Source organism: Periplaneta americana, chromosome 3 (assembly GCF_040183065.1).
Source record: "Periplaneta americana isolate PAMFEO1 chromosome 3, P.americana_PAMFEO1_priV1, whole genome shotgun sequence".
Taxonomy (NCBI): Eukaryota; Metazoa; Arthropoda; class Insecta; order Blattodea; family Blattidae; genus Periplaneta; species Periplaneta americana.
In genome coordinates this window covers 20,773,850-20,791,102 of record NC_091119.1, presented here as the reverse complement: position 1 = coordinate 20,791,102, position 17,253 = coordinate 20,773,850, and the positions used below count along the sequence as shown (strand labels likewise).

Genomic DNA, 17,253 nt, shown 5'->3' with positions numbered 1-17,253 from the left:
ATACCATACACGTTCTCAACTTCAGATTGAACGCCTTGATTAATAGGCAACTTCTCTGACATAAAAGCTGAAACTCGCTTGAAATCGCTGACTCACAAGAGTGACGTCATGACACACTTTGAAATGAACACCCAGTAACATACACGCAGATAAAATTTAACAAAAAGTTAAAGAACAGAATACTAACATATTACAAAAAAAATAATAATAATAGCATAATAAAATCGACACTAAACAACATGAAAATAATACCATAATAGAAAAAAAAAGTGAGTAAAATACGTTGGAATAGAGTAAAAGCAACTCATTTAGTACAAATGGTTAATATGGGAAAACGTAAGGAAGAATATAAGAAAATGGAATGTAATAAAATAATAATAAAAAAGAAAAGAAATACGAATATTAAATAAAATTCACAATAAAAAGGCTATGATAATAAATTCATCGGCTGATAAAGAGAACAAAAAGGGGAAAGGAAGAAAATAAATATATAGCCTATATTTTTACAAAACTATCGCAGAGAAAAGGGCTTATAACTGAAAGGAATCTGAATTGAAAAAGTGCAATTTTAATTTATTTTTGAAACTAGACAATGTCCGACAGTCTCGGACATGTTGTGGTAGAGAGTTCCAGAGATGAGCTGCAGAGACGGTGAAAGATGAAGAGTAGAAGGATGTTCTGTGTTTAGGAATAGAGAGTGTGATATGGTGCTGTGAGCGAGTATCTATTTCGTGATATGAGGACAAATGTTGAAAACGAGAAGCTAAGTAGCTAGGGTTGCAGGTTTGAAGAATATTGAAGAGTAAAGTGGAATGGAATGGAAAAGAAAAGGGAAGCAAAAACGAGCAAAATTGTATTAAACTTTTTTGTTTGAAATATCTCAAAGAATAACCTCTTGAAATTAATGACACTACTTACGGTTTAACCTGTATATTCTTCATAATTTATACCGGGTACCGAATACGTAATATCTATAATCACACTTCAGTCAGAGCATTTATCCCCTCTTTACACCTAATTTTCGCTCTAAAGAGGAATTTCCCTAATTTATTTTGGTTGCTAGCATTTAGAGGAGAACTTATTTGTTATATACCACTTTAGATTTATGTTCAAAATTCCCTATCTAGCCAAAAATTTCCCAAATCATTTGTTGCCGAACAATTCACAGCTATATGGATTGCGTCTTCAACTTGCCTGCATAAGGGACATTCATCTTTCTCTACGTTCCCTCTCTTATTTTTGATCCTCTAGACACTCTCTCTTTCTCTCTCTATAAATCCTGCATCGTTCGGCTTGGGTCATTTAAGGCTTAATCGATTCTTTTTTAACTCTTCTTTCATCTGATATGCGTTTCTTGTATTTTAACCTGGACCTCTGCTACAAATATTTCGACATTTCGATTTTAGTCACGTATTTTTTCACGATTCTTACTTATGACTATAGCCTACATTTAGATACATGTTATTTAGCGTCTTGTGGTGAGATCTTGTTCACATGAATCGTTTGAGACCCATATCACCGTTTTACCACGTTGCAGTGTGGAGATATATATACTTCTTAGACGCTTGAGCCGCCATGTATGGTGGGTCCCTATCACCACGGCATGGCGCGTCCTCAGGTTGCGGATAGAGGAGACGGCCTCCAGATATGGAGGGTAGCTGCGAATATATTGAATAAGCAGTCGTGGACAGCCGATAAGGGGTGGTCCTCCAGCTTGGGGGTTGGGCGAAGGGCTAACAACCCATCACCGTAAAAAACAGCTTGTTACGAATTCCTACAGTAAGCCTCGGAATAGGACTGATTCTCTGGCACGACCACAGCAAAGGAATAAGGTTTTGAGATTTGGCACTTGGAACGTAACTAGTCTTTATAGAACAGGAGGGGTAACATTAGTAGCAAAAGAACTAGCTAGATATAGAATAGACTTTGTGGGAGTACAAGAGGTTAGGTTAGATGGGAATGGCATATCACAAATAGGAGATTACTTGTTGTATTATGGGGAAGGAAACAATAATCACCAATTAGGAACAGGATTCTTTGTACATAAAAGAATAAAATCAGCAGTAAAAAAGGTCGAATTTATCAGTGACAGGTTATCATATTTAGTACTTAAGGGTAGATGGTGCGACATCATAGTTATAAATGCTCACGCCCCTACAGAAGAGAAAGACGACTATATAAAGGATAGCTTCTATGAGGAATTGGAACATACTTTTGATCAGTTCCCTAGATATCATATGAAAATTTTATTGGGGGATTTCAACGCTAAAGTAGGACGGGAGGATATTTTTAGACCAACTATTGGAAAAGAGAGCCTACACGCAATTAGTAGTGACAATGGAGTTAGATTAGTCAACTTTGCCACATCGAAAAATTTAATTGTCTGAGACGTAGATGGGAGGATAATATTAAAATGGATTTGAGGGAGGTGGGGTATGATGATAGAGACTGGATTAATCTTGCACAGGATAGGGACCGCTGGCGGGCTTATGTGAGGGCGGCAATGAACCTTCGGGTTCCTTAAAAGGCATTTGTAAGTAAGTAAGTAAGTAAGACGCTTGAGCCGTGACCCAGCGCTCTACAACAGATTAGGTTAATGATGAGAATGTAAGCGTACAATACATTCGATTACATAACACTTTTTGTTGTGATCGTATCCTATTATAGTTCAGTATAATAAACAGTGAATAGAAGTTCCTGTGTGAACTATAGATCCTGGTTCGAGTCCCTTTCAGGCCTAAGTTTTTCATTAATAAATCCATAGTAGTGACACTTGTGGTTAGGTTAGGTTAGGTTAGGTTAGATTAGGTCTGTAGTTTTATGTGAGAGGTTAAGTTAGGTTAGATTAGGTGTGTAGTATTATGTGACAGGTTAGGTTAGGTTAGATTAGATTAGATTAGGTGTGTAGTATTATGTGAGAGGTTAGGTTGCGTTAGATTAGATCTGTAGATTTATGTGAGAAGTTAGGGTAGGTTAGATTATGTGTGTAGTATTATGAGCGGTGTTGGCGACACTGTGACAGGTTAGGTTAGGTTAGGTTAGGTTAGGTTAGGTTAGATTAGATTAGGTGTGTAGTATTATGTGAGAGGTTAGGTTACGTTAGATTAGGTGTGTAGTATTATGTGAGAGGTTAGGTTACGTTAGATTAGGTGTGTAGTATTATGTGAGAGGTTAGGTTACGTTAGATTAGGTGTGTAGTATTATGTGAGAGGTTAGGTTACGTTAGATTAGGTGTGTAGTATTATGTGAGAGGTTAGGTTACGTTAGATTAGGTGTGTAGTATTATGTGAGAGGTTAGGTTACGTTAGATTAGGTGTGTAGTATTATGTGAGAGGTTAGAGTAGGTTAGGTTAGATTAGGTGTGTAGTATTATGAGAGGTGTTGGCGACACTGAAAACCCCGACACATTCAGGAAATATGACCATGTTTTTCATTTACGCACGACGAATTTGGTATATAAGTAAAGTACATATTTAGGGCGAGTTGGCTTGGCATACAACTCTCCCAGTGATCACATCCAATTTCCACTATTCCATACTATAAATCCTAGACATTTTCAAGGTACTTCAACAATTTTCTCTAGTGCCAGGGATATAAGTAACCTTCACCTATTTTTCATTACGCATGAATCGATACTTAAGAGTCTTCCTGATACAATGTTTATTTATGGGAAGAGGATGGTATTTTTTGGTGAAAAATGAGTAAATTTTCGAAAAATAAGATTTTTTCCTTAAAATACTCTGTGATATGTGTGGAATATATTGTATGATATTTTGTGGGTATTTGTGCCCTTATCGGATGTTGAAACGTCTTTTTTAAACTTCCTGCACTCTGGATTTTTAAATCACACCGCCCTTTGTTTGTTGTTTCCGGAACTTCATTTTTTTTTCAAACCAAATTTTTCTTTAAAATACTCTGTGATGTGTGTGGAATACGTACACTGTATAACATTTTGTGGATATCTGTGCTCTTATTGGATGTTGAGACGTCATTTTTAAAGTTCCTGCGCTCTGGATTATTAAATCACACTCCCTTTGATTGCTGTTTCTGGAACTTAATTTTTTGCTACATTGCCAGACAAAAATCGATATAATTTTTTAAATATTAAATATATATGTATGAAATTTAGGTAGAATACACATTCTCTAGATTACTAGGAAACTTTTCTCTGTAACGGAATTTTCCTAATTGATTTCATTTTAAAAATAAGTCTGTCTGTTTGCAAGAAAGAAAATAAGAAAGGTTATTAAATTTTTATTATTTATTTTACAAATGTAGGGATTAATATCAAAATTCTGTTATAGAGAGTTTGTAGAGAGTGCTTTTACAAATAAATTGTAACAAACTGTTTGAATTTATCTTTAAAAATGGCTTAGATATATCGAGTTTAGTAAAATCCTGCAGTGGGTACATTTTTGTTTTCAAATCTGGCTCCCAAAAATTTTTTCAAAATATTTATATTTGGTTGAGTTGCTATAGCCATGAGCTCTCTACATACAAAAAATTAATATTTTACACCAAATAGGAAAAAAGTTTAAAAAAAATACCATCCTCTCCCCTTAAAGAACATTTCCACACGAAATACAAGAAGAATCAAATCAGTAAAGCTACTAACAGCACAGTACGGTATCAAAATGGAAACCAAGCTATTAGAAGAGCATGAAAGAACCCGAACATTCATTCGCTCAACACAAACAGATTATTTGATGAATCAGGCGACATTAACGTGATGATGCAACAACTCCTAGGCAAGGTCAAGGCGATCGTTAACAAAAATACAAAAAACCTTCACTCGCAAGTTTTTATGCGTACATTAATTCCTCTGTCCCCCTCCCCTCTTCTCTCATGCCCGCCCGAATTACGAAACACTGACAGTCGGAGACAGGAAAGATTTACGTAATCAGTCATTGTGCGAGGTCGAGTTGCCAGTGGACTGAGAGCTGCAGATCACAAACAGTGGCGGACAGTGTTCTACCTCAGTTATACAGGCAAGTGCGTACAACAGTTTTAACTTTCACAAACATAGGCTACATCTTGATTACACAACTTTTAACACTATATCACTTCGGAATATGTATTATATGTCTTTCTCGTGTTAAATTTTATCGTATAACACACATACACAACACATTCAACACAACACAAACAAGCTGTATTCCGAACAATGGTACACAGACTACTCAACATACTAATGAACCAACAAGATTACAAAGAAGAGTTAAACACAAATACATAGCACAAGGAAAAGGATACATCCCTAACATAATAGGCAACATAATACGTAAGACAAAACATAATCACAAAAAAATAAGAATACAACACAAACACAAGAACACAAAAAATATATCACACTAACATACGAAAACAAAAACACACACAAGATTGTAACCTCATTCAAAATTACAACATCGCATACAAAACAATTAATACTCTACAAAAACATTTCAACACACAAACAACACAAACAAATACAGCCACAAAGGCGTATACAAACTCATATGTAACACCTGCAACAACTTCTACACAGGACAGACAGGCAGATCATTTCAAACACGTTACGATACAACGAACTTTTCTGTTAATTTTCGAGTTCGTCATTTTTTTCCGGTTATTATATGCTTATTTAAGTTGTGTTAACTCTCGCTAGTGGTAAATTATATTTTATTTTATCCGTCTTAGTATTTATTTTATTATTGTAAACATTTTTGTTTTATCACTAATATTATTATTATTATTATTATTATTATTATTAATTAATTAATTATTTTATATTACTATCTTTGTATCATCTCCGTCACGATTATTCTATTATTACTATTATTATTATTATTATTACTATTATTATTATTATTATTATTATTATTATTATTATTGTTTTTACTATTATTTCTATCATCAGCATTATTATTTGATCTCTGTAAAATTTATGTAGACTACTGGACTGTACCCGAGCACGAGCATATGCTCATTTCAGGTATTTATTCATATGTATTCATTTAAAATGTAAATTGTAAATAAATTTGAATTTGAATTTGACGTTACAAAGAACACATCACAGCCATAACAATATTACAAAACACTTCCACATATGCAGAACACATCACAAATGTTAACCACACCTACAGAGACATCAACAGACATGGAAATTCTACACATCCAACCAAAAAGCCAGAAACTAAACACACTAGAACAATACGAAATATACTGACACACAGAAACACACCCTAATAAAATTCTCAACACACAACTCAATTTCAGAACACACACACTCTTTGACTCCACGTTACACTACACAAACACACCCCCACAGAAACAAAACAAGAGGCACCAAGACCAGCAACGACCAGTTCTGAAGAAGACCAATAACAGGCCGAAACATATAAACATGTACGATAAAATTTAACACGAGAAAGACATATAATACAGTACATATTCCGACGTTTCACAACACTTTATGAATTTGTATTTCTTGTACATTCGTAACACTTTAGGCCAGACGTCTCAATAGGGCCTCCTCAGAGCACTTCCTCCTCTCACTTTTTTAATGTAAAAGTGGAACAAGATGCGGGAGCAGTTCGTGTATCTCCGGATGACGTCATTGACCGCGACGTTTGAATAGACATCTCCAACCACTACGATGTAACGGTCAGTCTTTGTGTTCATCTCCGAGGAAGGAACGTCCTTATTACCGCAGATATATGAAGAAATAAAAGATTTCATGGGGAAAGTGAAATTGTGGGAGTCGCAAGTTTCAGTGGGTAACTGTTACCACTTCTTTAATCTAAAATTTTTACCTAATTTGAATCAAGACCAGTGTAACAAATAATTACGTAATATGTATGGTTCTTCATGCTTCAGATTTCATCGTTTTACTCATTGATATATTCGAAAATAAAATTATTATTATTATTATTATTATTATTATTATTATTATTATTATTATTATTATTATTATTATTATTATTATAGTGAAATACTGGAGGCCTTGAGAAAAGAATTTGAGACCAGATTTAAAATTTGAATAGTTCTAATGTAAAATAATTGTCTGTGAATTCCTAAGATGTTTTGGTTATTTTTAATTATTGAAATCTTTATGAATCATATTATTTAACTATTATTGTAATGAATATGTTAATATTGGCATATCATAATAATACGTACTTTAACAACCAACAAGTGTAATAATTTAATTATTATTGTTATTTAATTGAATTTAATTGTATTAAATATTGTATAAACTTAAAAGAGATACCGGTACCAAAAAAATTTACTAGAAATGAAGTATTGTTGTTTTTTGTTTAGTCAACTGTCCGAAGACAGGTCTCAACCTCTCAAATGATACCAACAAGGCATCACTTATGAGGCAACTAGGCCAGAGATAATTGATAGGGTAAAAGGTAAAGGTATCCCCGTAACATGCCATGAAGGCACTTGGGGGGCATGGAGGTAGAGCCCCATGCTTTCCATGACCTCGGCACTAGAATGAGGTGGTGTGGTCGGCACCACGCTCTGACCGCCTTTTACCCCCGGGAAAGACCCGGTACTCAATTTTATAGGAGGCTGAGTGAACCTCGGGGCTGTTCTGAAAGTTTGGCAACGAGAAAAAATCCTGTCACCACCTGGGATCGAACCCCGGACCTTCTAGTCCGCAGTCAGCTGCTCTACCAACTGAGCTACCCGGCCGCCAATTGATAGGGTAGCCAGTTGTTATAATAATAATAATAATAATAATAATAATAATAATAATAATAATAATTATTATTATTATTATTATTATAATTATTATTATTATTGTAAATTACTTAAGAAATTCCTTCCGAAGACAACCGTCTATTGTGACAGTACAACACAAAAGTGCAGCTGTGTAGTATTTCTCCCGCGACAGCTACAACTTAGCTCGCTCATGCATGTAACATGAATCAGCGATCGGCTATCTTCGGGTACTGCGCTTATCTCTTCAGCTGACTACGCTATCTACACTTGCTCTCTGTAACAACTTATATGCGTTGACCTTGAGACGCTTGCTTTAGGCCTTCTGTTCGGCTCCCAGTGAAGACATTACTGCTAATTTATATGTAGCAGTGTAGTACTGCACAAAACTTAACAGTCCTGAACTATACAGGTCACTTCTCTATCGCATATGCGCCATAATGTTTTCGTAGATAATGACGTCAAACTCGAACGCCTTCAACGAGTCGTGTGTGACAATTTTTTATCGGTGGAGAGACAGGAAAATCTGTACTACAGCAACAGGTTTAACCCTTAAATTCACAAAGTGCTATAATTTTAATAGAACAATGGAAAAAATTGGTAGGGAGATTAAAATTTCACAATACTATAATACTGTACATATAAAATATGGACATTGCGATAGTTTTCTTTACAGTCCGACAAGGTTTAATAAACTAGTGTGAGAAATGAAGTTTTGAAAATTTAAGGATTAAGATGCGACAATAAGCACTCTGACTCCAATTTTTTTAAATTAAAAAAAATTGTTGAATATTCTTAAGGATTCAATCCAAACATTACATTACCATTTATATTTTGGCCATTGATGATTCTATTGGGTTTGCATTTCTCTGGACTTTTTTTTTTTTACTAAACAATTCCTGTCTTTCTAAATTATTCTGGATCTTTATGGTCACCCTCATTGAGGGCAGATTATTTTGTAAAACAAAATTTTATATATAATTAATTAGAAATATATTAGTCGTGTTAGAAAGTCCTATAACATAACAAAGAATACTTTGCTCCGAAATTGCAAAGTGGAAAAAATAGATATACAGCGTGAGAAACTGGTAGCTAATGAAGACGTGCTTCTTCTCCATCTTCACATCAAGTTAGGCCTTATTAAACAAATATTTGTAAAGGCCAACTGGAAGAGAGCCATGTATCTTTCAAAATAACTTCCTCGTCTTTCAGCAGCAAACAGTTTCTCCCAAATTAGGAAACCTCAGAAAGACCAAAATTTCAAAGTATATCTAATACCGAAAGAAAAACGATCATGACCATGTTTTGACAATGTAATTGGAAACTTTCTGAGGAGGAGGAGGAGAAGAAGAAGAAGGAGAAGAAGAAGAAGAAGAAGACGACGAAGAGATGCTGACAACTACAAGGAATTGGCCAATCAGATGATTAATACACAAAAGGATTTAGGATGTTTCATATCCAGGAAAGTGCGCTTCCTGGACTCGCATCTAGATTACTTTTCACAAGCGGCAGTGACGTATTATGTTAAAAATGGTTCAAATTTCCATAAAGGCATACTCACTATAGAACAGCGGTACGAGGTAAAGTGGATACCTACAGTATTTCCTGATCACTGCTGTAATATTATTCAAGACAGGAAAGGCATTCATTGTGAAAGAAAAGAATAATCCCCCCTTAAAAATTTTGGGGACAAGAACGTATTTTTGTTCAAATTTCTCAATTTTCATTAAGATTTTTATACAATATATGATATACATAGTAGTTTTTCTCTTCGGTAATGTATTAAAGGTTATTTCACGTAATTTTAAGCAGTTATAATTTTTATCAGTGTTAATCAATAGGCCTATATAATGTGAAAAATATTATAAAAACTTGAAATTACAATAATAAGAAAAGTATTCCTGACAGATAAAACCTAAATACAGATAATTATTCGAATTCAGCAGAAACATTTCTACAAAAATCTAAACTGCTAACTACAGAAGAAAAAAAAAATCACTTTTTTTTTTAACAGTGGTATCTCTGAGCCTGGCGCACGCCACAGAGAAAGTAGGGTGAGATTAGGAGAAACAAATGGTTCTGCAAAGCGGATTGTTACGCATGTATATTAAAACTGAAAACATCGACTGCTCACCGCTTTCTTTGTTATTTTTCTATAGATGTTTCAATGTGTACAGTACCTGACCACATTATTATATTTACTCACATTTTTACTTCACTTTACTTATTGCTGCCAATAATAGTTTTTTTATACAATTTATATTAGGAATTCACATAACAATTAATTTTATTTTTAAACAATATTAAGTAAAATTACAAATTATAACAATGTTAATTCAAGAAATATTGATAAATAGCTACTCTTCGTACTTTTACAGAAATTTCAATATTTCGTACGACCTATTTTCAAATCAATTAAAGCTTGAATTCGTCTTGGCATGCTTGCAGTACAGGACTGTATTACTTTCTGTATCCTCTCATCGTGATTTCAAACATGTATTAGCCTTTGGATAAGTCGGAGTTGGGTAGTAATGAATTCTTTTGTCATCTCTCTTTTTACAAAATCCCAGACATTCTCAATGGGATTCCCTCCAAATCCAGAACAGTGTGTTTGACATGCAATTCTAAGGAGTGTAATTATTAACATTAGTAACAATGAAGCATATAGACACATACCCGACATCAATATAAAGCTAAAATCTTCAAAAGAAAATAAGGGGAATTTGTACACCGAATTTTGACAAAAAAATTGAAATTTTGTTTTTTTTTATCGTTTTTTGGTAGTTTAGTATGTGTAAAATGATTATATGAATTTATTCCTTCTAATTGTCAGCTTTTAGCCCTGTCTTAGCAAAAATATTGTAGTAATTCTTAATGCGAAAATGTTATCAATTATTTTTTTGCCAATCGCTCAGTGCAATTTTAAATTTATTTAGCCGATTCTATACATAAAAGTATGTTACAAATACCTTATTTTCCTACATTTGTATCTTTTATCAGTTCTGAGAAAAGTGCTCCCAGAATTGATGAATGTAACATTGAAAGATATAAAAACTTTGACACCATTTTTCTGCACTTTCTTATTTTTGTGATATTGGTGCACTTTCCTCAGAAAGTATTGTACCAAGAGGGCTTAAATTAATATACAATATCAATGTGATGACCAGGCTTCGAGACTTCGGACCCAATAGAGCAGTTCAGTGGGAAATCCGCATAACGGCGTACTGAGTATAGTGGTAAAGCGTACAGTGGGTGGGGGTACTGTAGAATGAATGCCAACAAATACGCAAAGGAAAACGCTCTGGATTTGAAGGTTCTGACGAATAATTTGGTTTTCATACAAACCTATTTTCAAACTGTGTCTGAAAGTATTGCACGGTTAGAAAAGTCAGAGCAAGAGATGCCGGAAGCCCTCAAATTAATTTAGAAAATGATGCAGAGAATTATTGAGACACCAAGTACACCGATTACTGAACGTGTAAAACAGAAATGGAAATCAATTTTATGTAAAAATAACGGATATGGAACATTGTGTAACATAAACAGCAAATTAGTGGACATAGAGTCACCCGAGAATAAAGGACTGTCTCTTAGAAACTGCAATGGTTAGGTTTTTCGTTTTGCTCCTCTTACGTCATACGACGTAGAGCGCAGCTTTCTACAGTACAAACTTTGGCAGATAACCGAAAAAGATTTACGTTTGAGACACTGAGAATGTATCTTGTAGTAGGTACATTGCAATTCGGTACTGTAACTGCACTTCCTAAAGACGACTAATAGGATAAATGAAAAAGTTAAAATTGCTACATGCTTATTTCCACCATTAACACTGTGTATAATTAAACACAAATGCTTATAAAAGACAGGAGAATAAATGCTTTTTCACATTCTTTTGACATTGTCATTGTGTAATGTATATTTACTTTCAGAATGTACATATGTGTGTTTCCCCATACTACCGTACTCTACTCTAAATAGCAACGTTGTTACCTCAACACATCTCTATCTACCTGCAGCGAGTCAACAACCTATAGTGCATGCACAATATCGGGTCCAAAGTCTCGAAGCCTGGTGATGACATTTTACACAGAAGGTTACAAGAATTAAGATTATTTCTCTTCAGAAAAAATAAAAAATAATTTGTGGTAATTCTTAATGCAAAAAAGTAGTATTAAAAGTTGTATATCTGTACATATTATATCGTTATATTACGAAACAACTATTTTAATTATGTACTAACATATTTATTATGAGGCTTATAATTTATTGTGTCAATTTCTCCGGGAATTTTTGAGACAAACATAAATAACAAAAAGTATGAACACTCACCTAGTTAATATTGCTTCATCCATGATTTTAAACATGAGAGTGCATTTAAATGCTCCGAATTAAGTGCCGCTCTACGTTTAGTAACAATGTTTCCTGCATCACTAAACACGAATTTTTTTTCTGTCAAGCATTTCTCCACGATTGTTCAATTTAAATACAAACGTTTCACCGAGTTTACCTCTCAAATTCTCGTATGATATAATGGAGTTCACACTTTTCACAAACCACAGAAAACTGATTTCTTTTCTTTATCAGACTAAACACACAACCTTCATATACAAACTCAGTACAGAAACTGTAGCTGCGGTCGAAACAGAAGACTGGCCCCTATTGTAATCGAATTACCAGATTTTCGAAAGAGAAGAACGTAGTTACGCTCTCACTTGCACACAGTGTAGACATGACTATTTTATAAGGGGGACGAATCCCAGAAAAGTATGTATTTCATATGCTAGGAAGATGAGCTGACAACAAGGTGGAAGTTTTCTTGGAAAACCATAAAACTTAATATGGGTTTCGCATTGTGTTTTAACTTTCAATAGAAGTAGACTAGGTCACTGTCCTCATATCTCCAACTCTTTCTGAAGTGTTTGTGCAAAGATTTTTCCTACGCTATCTGGTTTACAGTTAGAAAATAACAATACTATTGTGCTTATAAGTAAGCAATTTCCGAGAGAGAAATATTGTCGGAATTTTTAGTACGAGTTTGTATTAACAAAATAATAATATCAACTACAACCGATTAATTTTAATCGACTCGATTATTCGATAAAATATTTTAATCGATTAATCTTACAACAGAAATTGATCGATTAATCGATTAGATTTATCGATTAAATCCCACAACACTACAAAAAATATTATCAATGATTTTTTTGTCTACTGCTCAATGGAATTTTAAATTTATTTAACCGGTTGTATAATTTTTTTCTACATTTGTGTCTTTTATAACTTCTGAGAAAAGTACACCCAAAATTGAAGAAATTAACATTGTAAGATATGGAAGTACAGATTCCCCTTAAATTAAATTCAAAAGTGAATATAATAATGTAGCCAGGTACTGTAGTGGCAACACTCATGTATCCTTGTTGCTATGAGATAAGTGTTGGCTCTTTCTCAGAATGGATTTAGATAAGAGGTCAGGAACTTGATGCATTGCTTAAAATCGTCTAGTGAAAAAAAAAAACTTTCACTTGTTTTATCATACTACAATACTGAGAAAGAGTATTTTGTGAGAGTTGTGTGTAGGTCTACAATAAATAATATTTTTATTACACTCAGCTTGTATCAGACTATCTTATCTTTTCTTACATTTACGTGCGTGTGACACTCAAATTGACACTTATTCTAAAACAACGAACTCTCAACCAGATAGTGATAGATCTATATTCAAGTGTCTGACAGCGAATATGAGGGAATGACCGATGTTTTTAATTTCAGCTGTGTGAAAGATTTGTTTTTGTACTGACAATATCGCCACGCCCGTCACTTGCAACAGCAAGTCCGCTTCTAGGAATCGATATTCTTATCGTAACGACCTTGAGGCTCGGAGATAATCTCTTACCACTGTAAACAAAAGCAAGTGTTGCTATTCGCTTATCACGGGCAGACTAATTCCTCGGAATTTGCGCTTTGAAACATAGTCCAGGAATTAAAGACAAGATTTCAATTGAAGAGGATTTGAATACAAATTATTTGAAAACTACGTATGTATTATAGATATGATTGATTTAGTTATGGTTATTGAAGGACGTCACTTCAGAGGAATGTCTGTTGCACAGCACAGCCAGTGTTGCCAAACCTAGGGAAATTTCCCTAGATTTAGGGAAAACATACGTAATATAGGGAAATAGGAAAAGTAGGCTTGATTCTAGGGAAATTTTTTCCGATTGTGTTTCGAGAGTTTCTCGCTCGTAACACTCGTTTCGTGATTGAAAGTGTAGACTAAATTTTCTAAATATTTTCATTTGATAAGTTGATTTGAAAACTTGGCGTAATTACTCCACATTCTGTTCTTAGCAAAACAGATATTGTGTGTCAATTTGCTTCATTAGCAACTGAATTTATTTCTTGTATAAAACAAAAACAAATCTGTGGCCGGGAGGAAGAAGGTCTTAAGTAAAAATTTTATACTTTTCAGAAGAGCAGTAGAAAGATTGAAATTGGTGTCAATTATAGAGTTTTTTTAATTAAGAGGTTTTTCCTGGATATTGTTTGTTTATATTTCTTCTAAAATAGGTAATGTTGCTCATTTAATAATTTTCTTGATTATTTCCAAAAATAGCTGCACTTAAGCCCTTTTAAGACTAGAACCCAAACTGAGTAGAAGAGACATAAGATCTTTTTCATGTCAAAATAAATGAGAAACGTAAATTATTAGGAATGCAAAATGGGTCTTAAAATTATAGGACTCTTTACCCTGGTGCTTAAAGTTTTAAAAGGAAAGGGCATCAGTATGTGATAAAATGACTAAAATACAAGTTAGACCTTTTTAATAGGGAAGCATGGAAAGTAAACATGTGATGGTTTGTAAGGAATAAAGTATTAAATATTCTTAAGTCCTTTATTCTGTGTGTGCTCGATTCAAAAGGTACTTACGACATTTTGGTATCGCTCTATAAATCCAGTCAGGAGTCTTATTTGATTTTCACCCTTTTACCAGATTGTAGATCATTTTTTCCACTTTCAGAATCTATAACATCTCATTTTCACAAAAAAATGACTTAAGACCTTCTTTATCCCGGCCACAGAAATGATATAGTTAATGTAAGTGACGTGTATGTTTTACTGTTATAAATGTTAGGGCCTAAATAACTTTTTTTTCGAACAAAAGTGAACATTTCCCTCACATTTCCAAATAAAGCCGGACATTTCCAAAAGATTTTCGTCTATAAAGCGCACATAAAATAACTAACGTAAGATCATGCTTAATGACATCATTAGAACAACGGATATAACATTCACGACACAGAATTATCGTTTATTTCTAGGTAAAGTGATGGTTCGATACAGTTTTTTCTACTTCCTGAAAAAAATACTATTTTCGAAATAACCGGTTTTGTTCGCAACCTCCACAAATATTCTATGACGATCAGGCCGGAGATCGAACTCGGGCCGCCTGAGTGAAAGGCTAGCGCTGAAATGTAATGTCATGTCTGTATGTTGAAATGGGTGATTATGCCCTTGCTAATACCACAGTCTAGTATATACAGTCACGAAGCTCAATACGTAGTAAATATGCATCCATACATAGTTGCTAACCACTAGGATCGCTAATATCGCCTCATTACAGACAATGCGAAATAGTATCGGCAGAGTCTATTGTTCCTAGCAACCTCACAACTCTAGCTTCGTGACTGTATATGGACTATTCCATCTCAAATCGAACGAAATATAGAGAAAATTGTCCTTGCAATTTTTAAATACAATGAAACTTTTTCTGTCCGTTGACAACTGTGATACAATGCTTTGTGCAAAGTTTGAGGCGTCAGAACTTCATAGTGTTTAAATAAAAAATATTTAAATGTATCGTATTTTCATAAAATTAGCAACTTTAAACTGTTGTGGCTCCGAAACCCTTTCACCCAATGATCAAAATCATGGTTTGTTTTGATGCTGAGAAATTAAAGTTTATATTGACATGTAAACAGTTTTTCTTCCTTTTTATGGAAATGGAGAAATTTAGATTTTTCTTCATTAAGACGCCTTTGACCACGAAAAAATATTTTTAAACTATATGGTTAGATTCCGCGTTGAAAGTACAAATAAACTCATATTTTTTACTGGTGCACCGTTGATAAGAAAGTATTAAAAATATGAAATAAAGAAGATAAATAGTACGCGCGTGAAGTAACCAGCTGACTGTGAGGCGGGAGCTAGCCTAGGCAAGCAAGGCCAGAAGACAAACACGTGATGTTTCGTCTAGTAGCGCATAGCTGGGCTAGCTTTATCACAGGTTTTCATAACCACAGGAGTAAAATGACGCCCCACACTCGCTTATCTTCAGCTCTCGGACAGTGCGTGCGGTATTGAGCCGTTCAAGTCCAGGCGTGTGAAAATAATTTATTTAATACCCTTGAAACTTATTACCGAGCCACTAAGCAAACAATGCCGAAGTCCCTCTTAATAATGCAAGGTTTTTTCTCAATATTTTAAACATTTTTACAAATGGACAAAAAGCCTAAAAGTAAGTAAAATCAGATTATCTGTCTCTCTGTATACAATAAAAATAAGGATTACTTCTTATCGTAACCTACCAAATGTCAGCTTCAAAATGAGCTCCCGTTAAATTTTCTGCAGGAAATGGTTCCATAGTTCTGTTTTTATAAAATACGCTAAATTTGTCGCTCAATAGTACGAAAACCGTTTGACTTTCGATAGTGTATTTTTTAAAATGCACTGTCCTCAGCACCTTGTATAAATAGGGAAAAAATTAGAGTATTAAAAAAATGTGAGGTTTTTTACATATCGATTTCATATGGAATAGCCCATACAGTCACGAAGCTCAATACGTAGTAAATTTGCATCCATAGATAGTTGCTAACCACTAGGATCGCTAATATCGCCTCATTACAGACAATGCGAAATAGTATCGGCAGAATCTATTGTTCCTAGCAACCTCAGAACTCAAGCTTCGTGACTGTATATACTAGTCTGTGGTAATACTACAATGGCGAAATAAACAGGAAAGGAAGAGGAGTGGGGAAAACTGTCAAGCGATGACGTTATCTATTATGTTTTTCCCGGAATCATCGAGGTCAATGCTTCACTACGCTCAATTATTTGTAGGGAACGTGAGAGGAGAACAAATTATTGCTTTGCATAGGCCTACTGCAGTTGCTTCATCTGCGATGGTTATGTGGTCTAGAGCACCCCATCAACCTGATCAACGTGTCACGAAGGTAGTCCATGTTCGAGTCCCTAAGATCTAGAATAATTAAAATTGCAGCTGGACGTTAGGACACTTTCAACAAGAGATCTATATATAATATTTTTTGCAGTCCTTGATATATTATGACTCCAGAAAATACTACTGAGACTCTTTAATATGATGTTTGTTCAATCTTGAATAGACTCTCAACAATAACAATCCCTAGGGGGCGGATGTTGATGATCTAAAAATTTAGTTAAAATGATAATTAAAATGCCCTTAAGGGCAGAGGATGGTATTTTTTGGTGAAAAATGAGTAAATTTTCAAAAAAAAAAAAAAATCT

General features: G+C 34.2%; 1 protein-coding gene across 2 annotated transcripts in view; it reads left to right on the top strand.

Annotated features, from left to right (window-relative positions):
• The first annotated feature begins 4,875 nt into the window (after positions 1-4,875).
• LOC138695832 (cytochrome P450 9e2-like) overlaps positions 4,876-17,253 on the top strand; it is a 47,079-nt gene continuing 34,701 nt past the window's right edge. Inside the window, exon 1 of one of the 2 annotated variants that reach the window (XM_069820100.1) lies at positions 4,876-4,992. The gene's annotated coding sequence lies outside the window, so the exon portion shown is untranslated. The remainder of the gene's footprint in view (positions 4,993-17,253) is intronic. The other variant, XM_069820101.1, reaches the window with a different exon arrangement.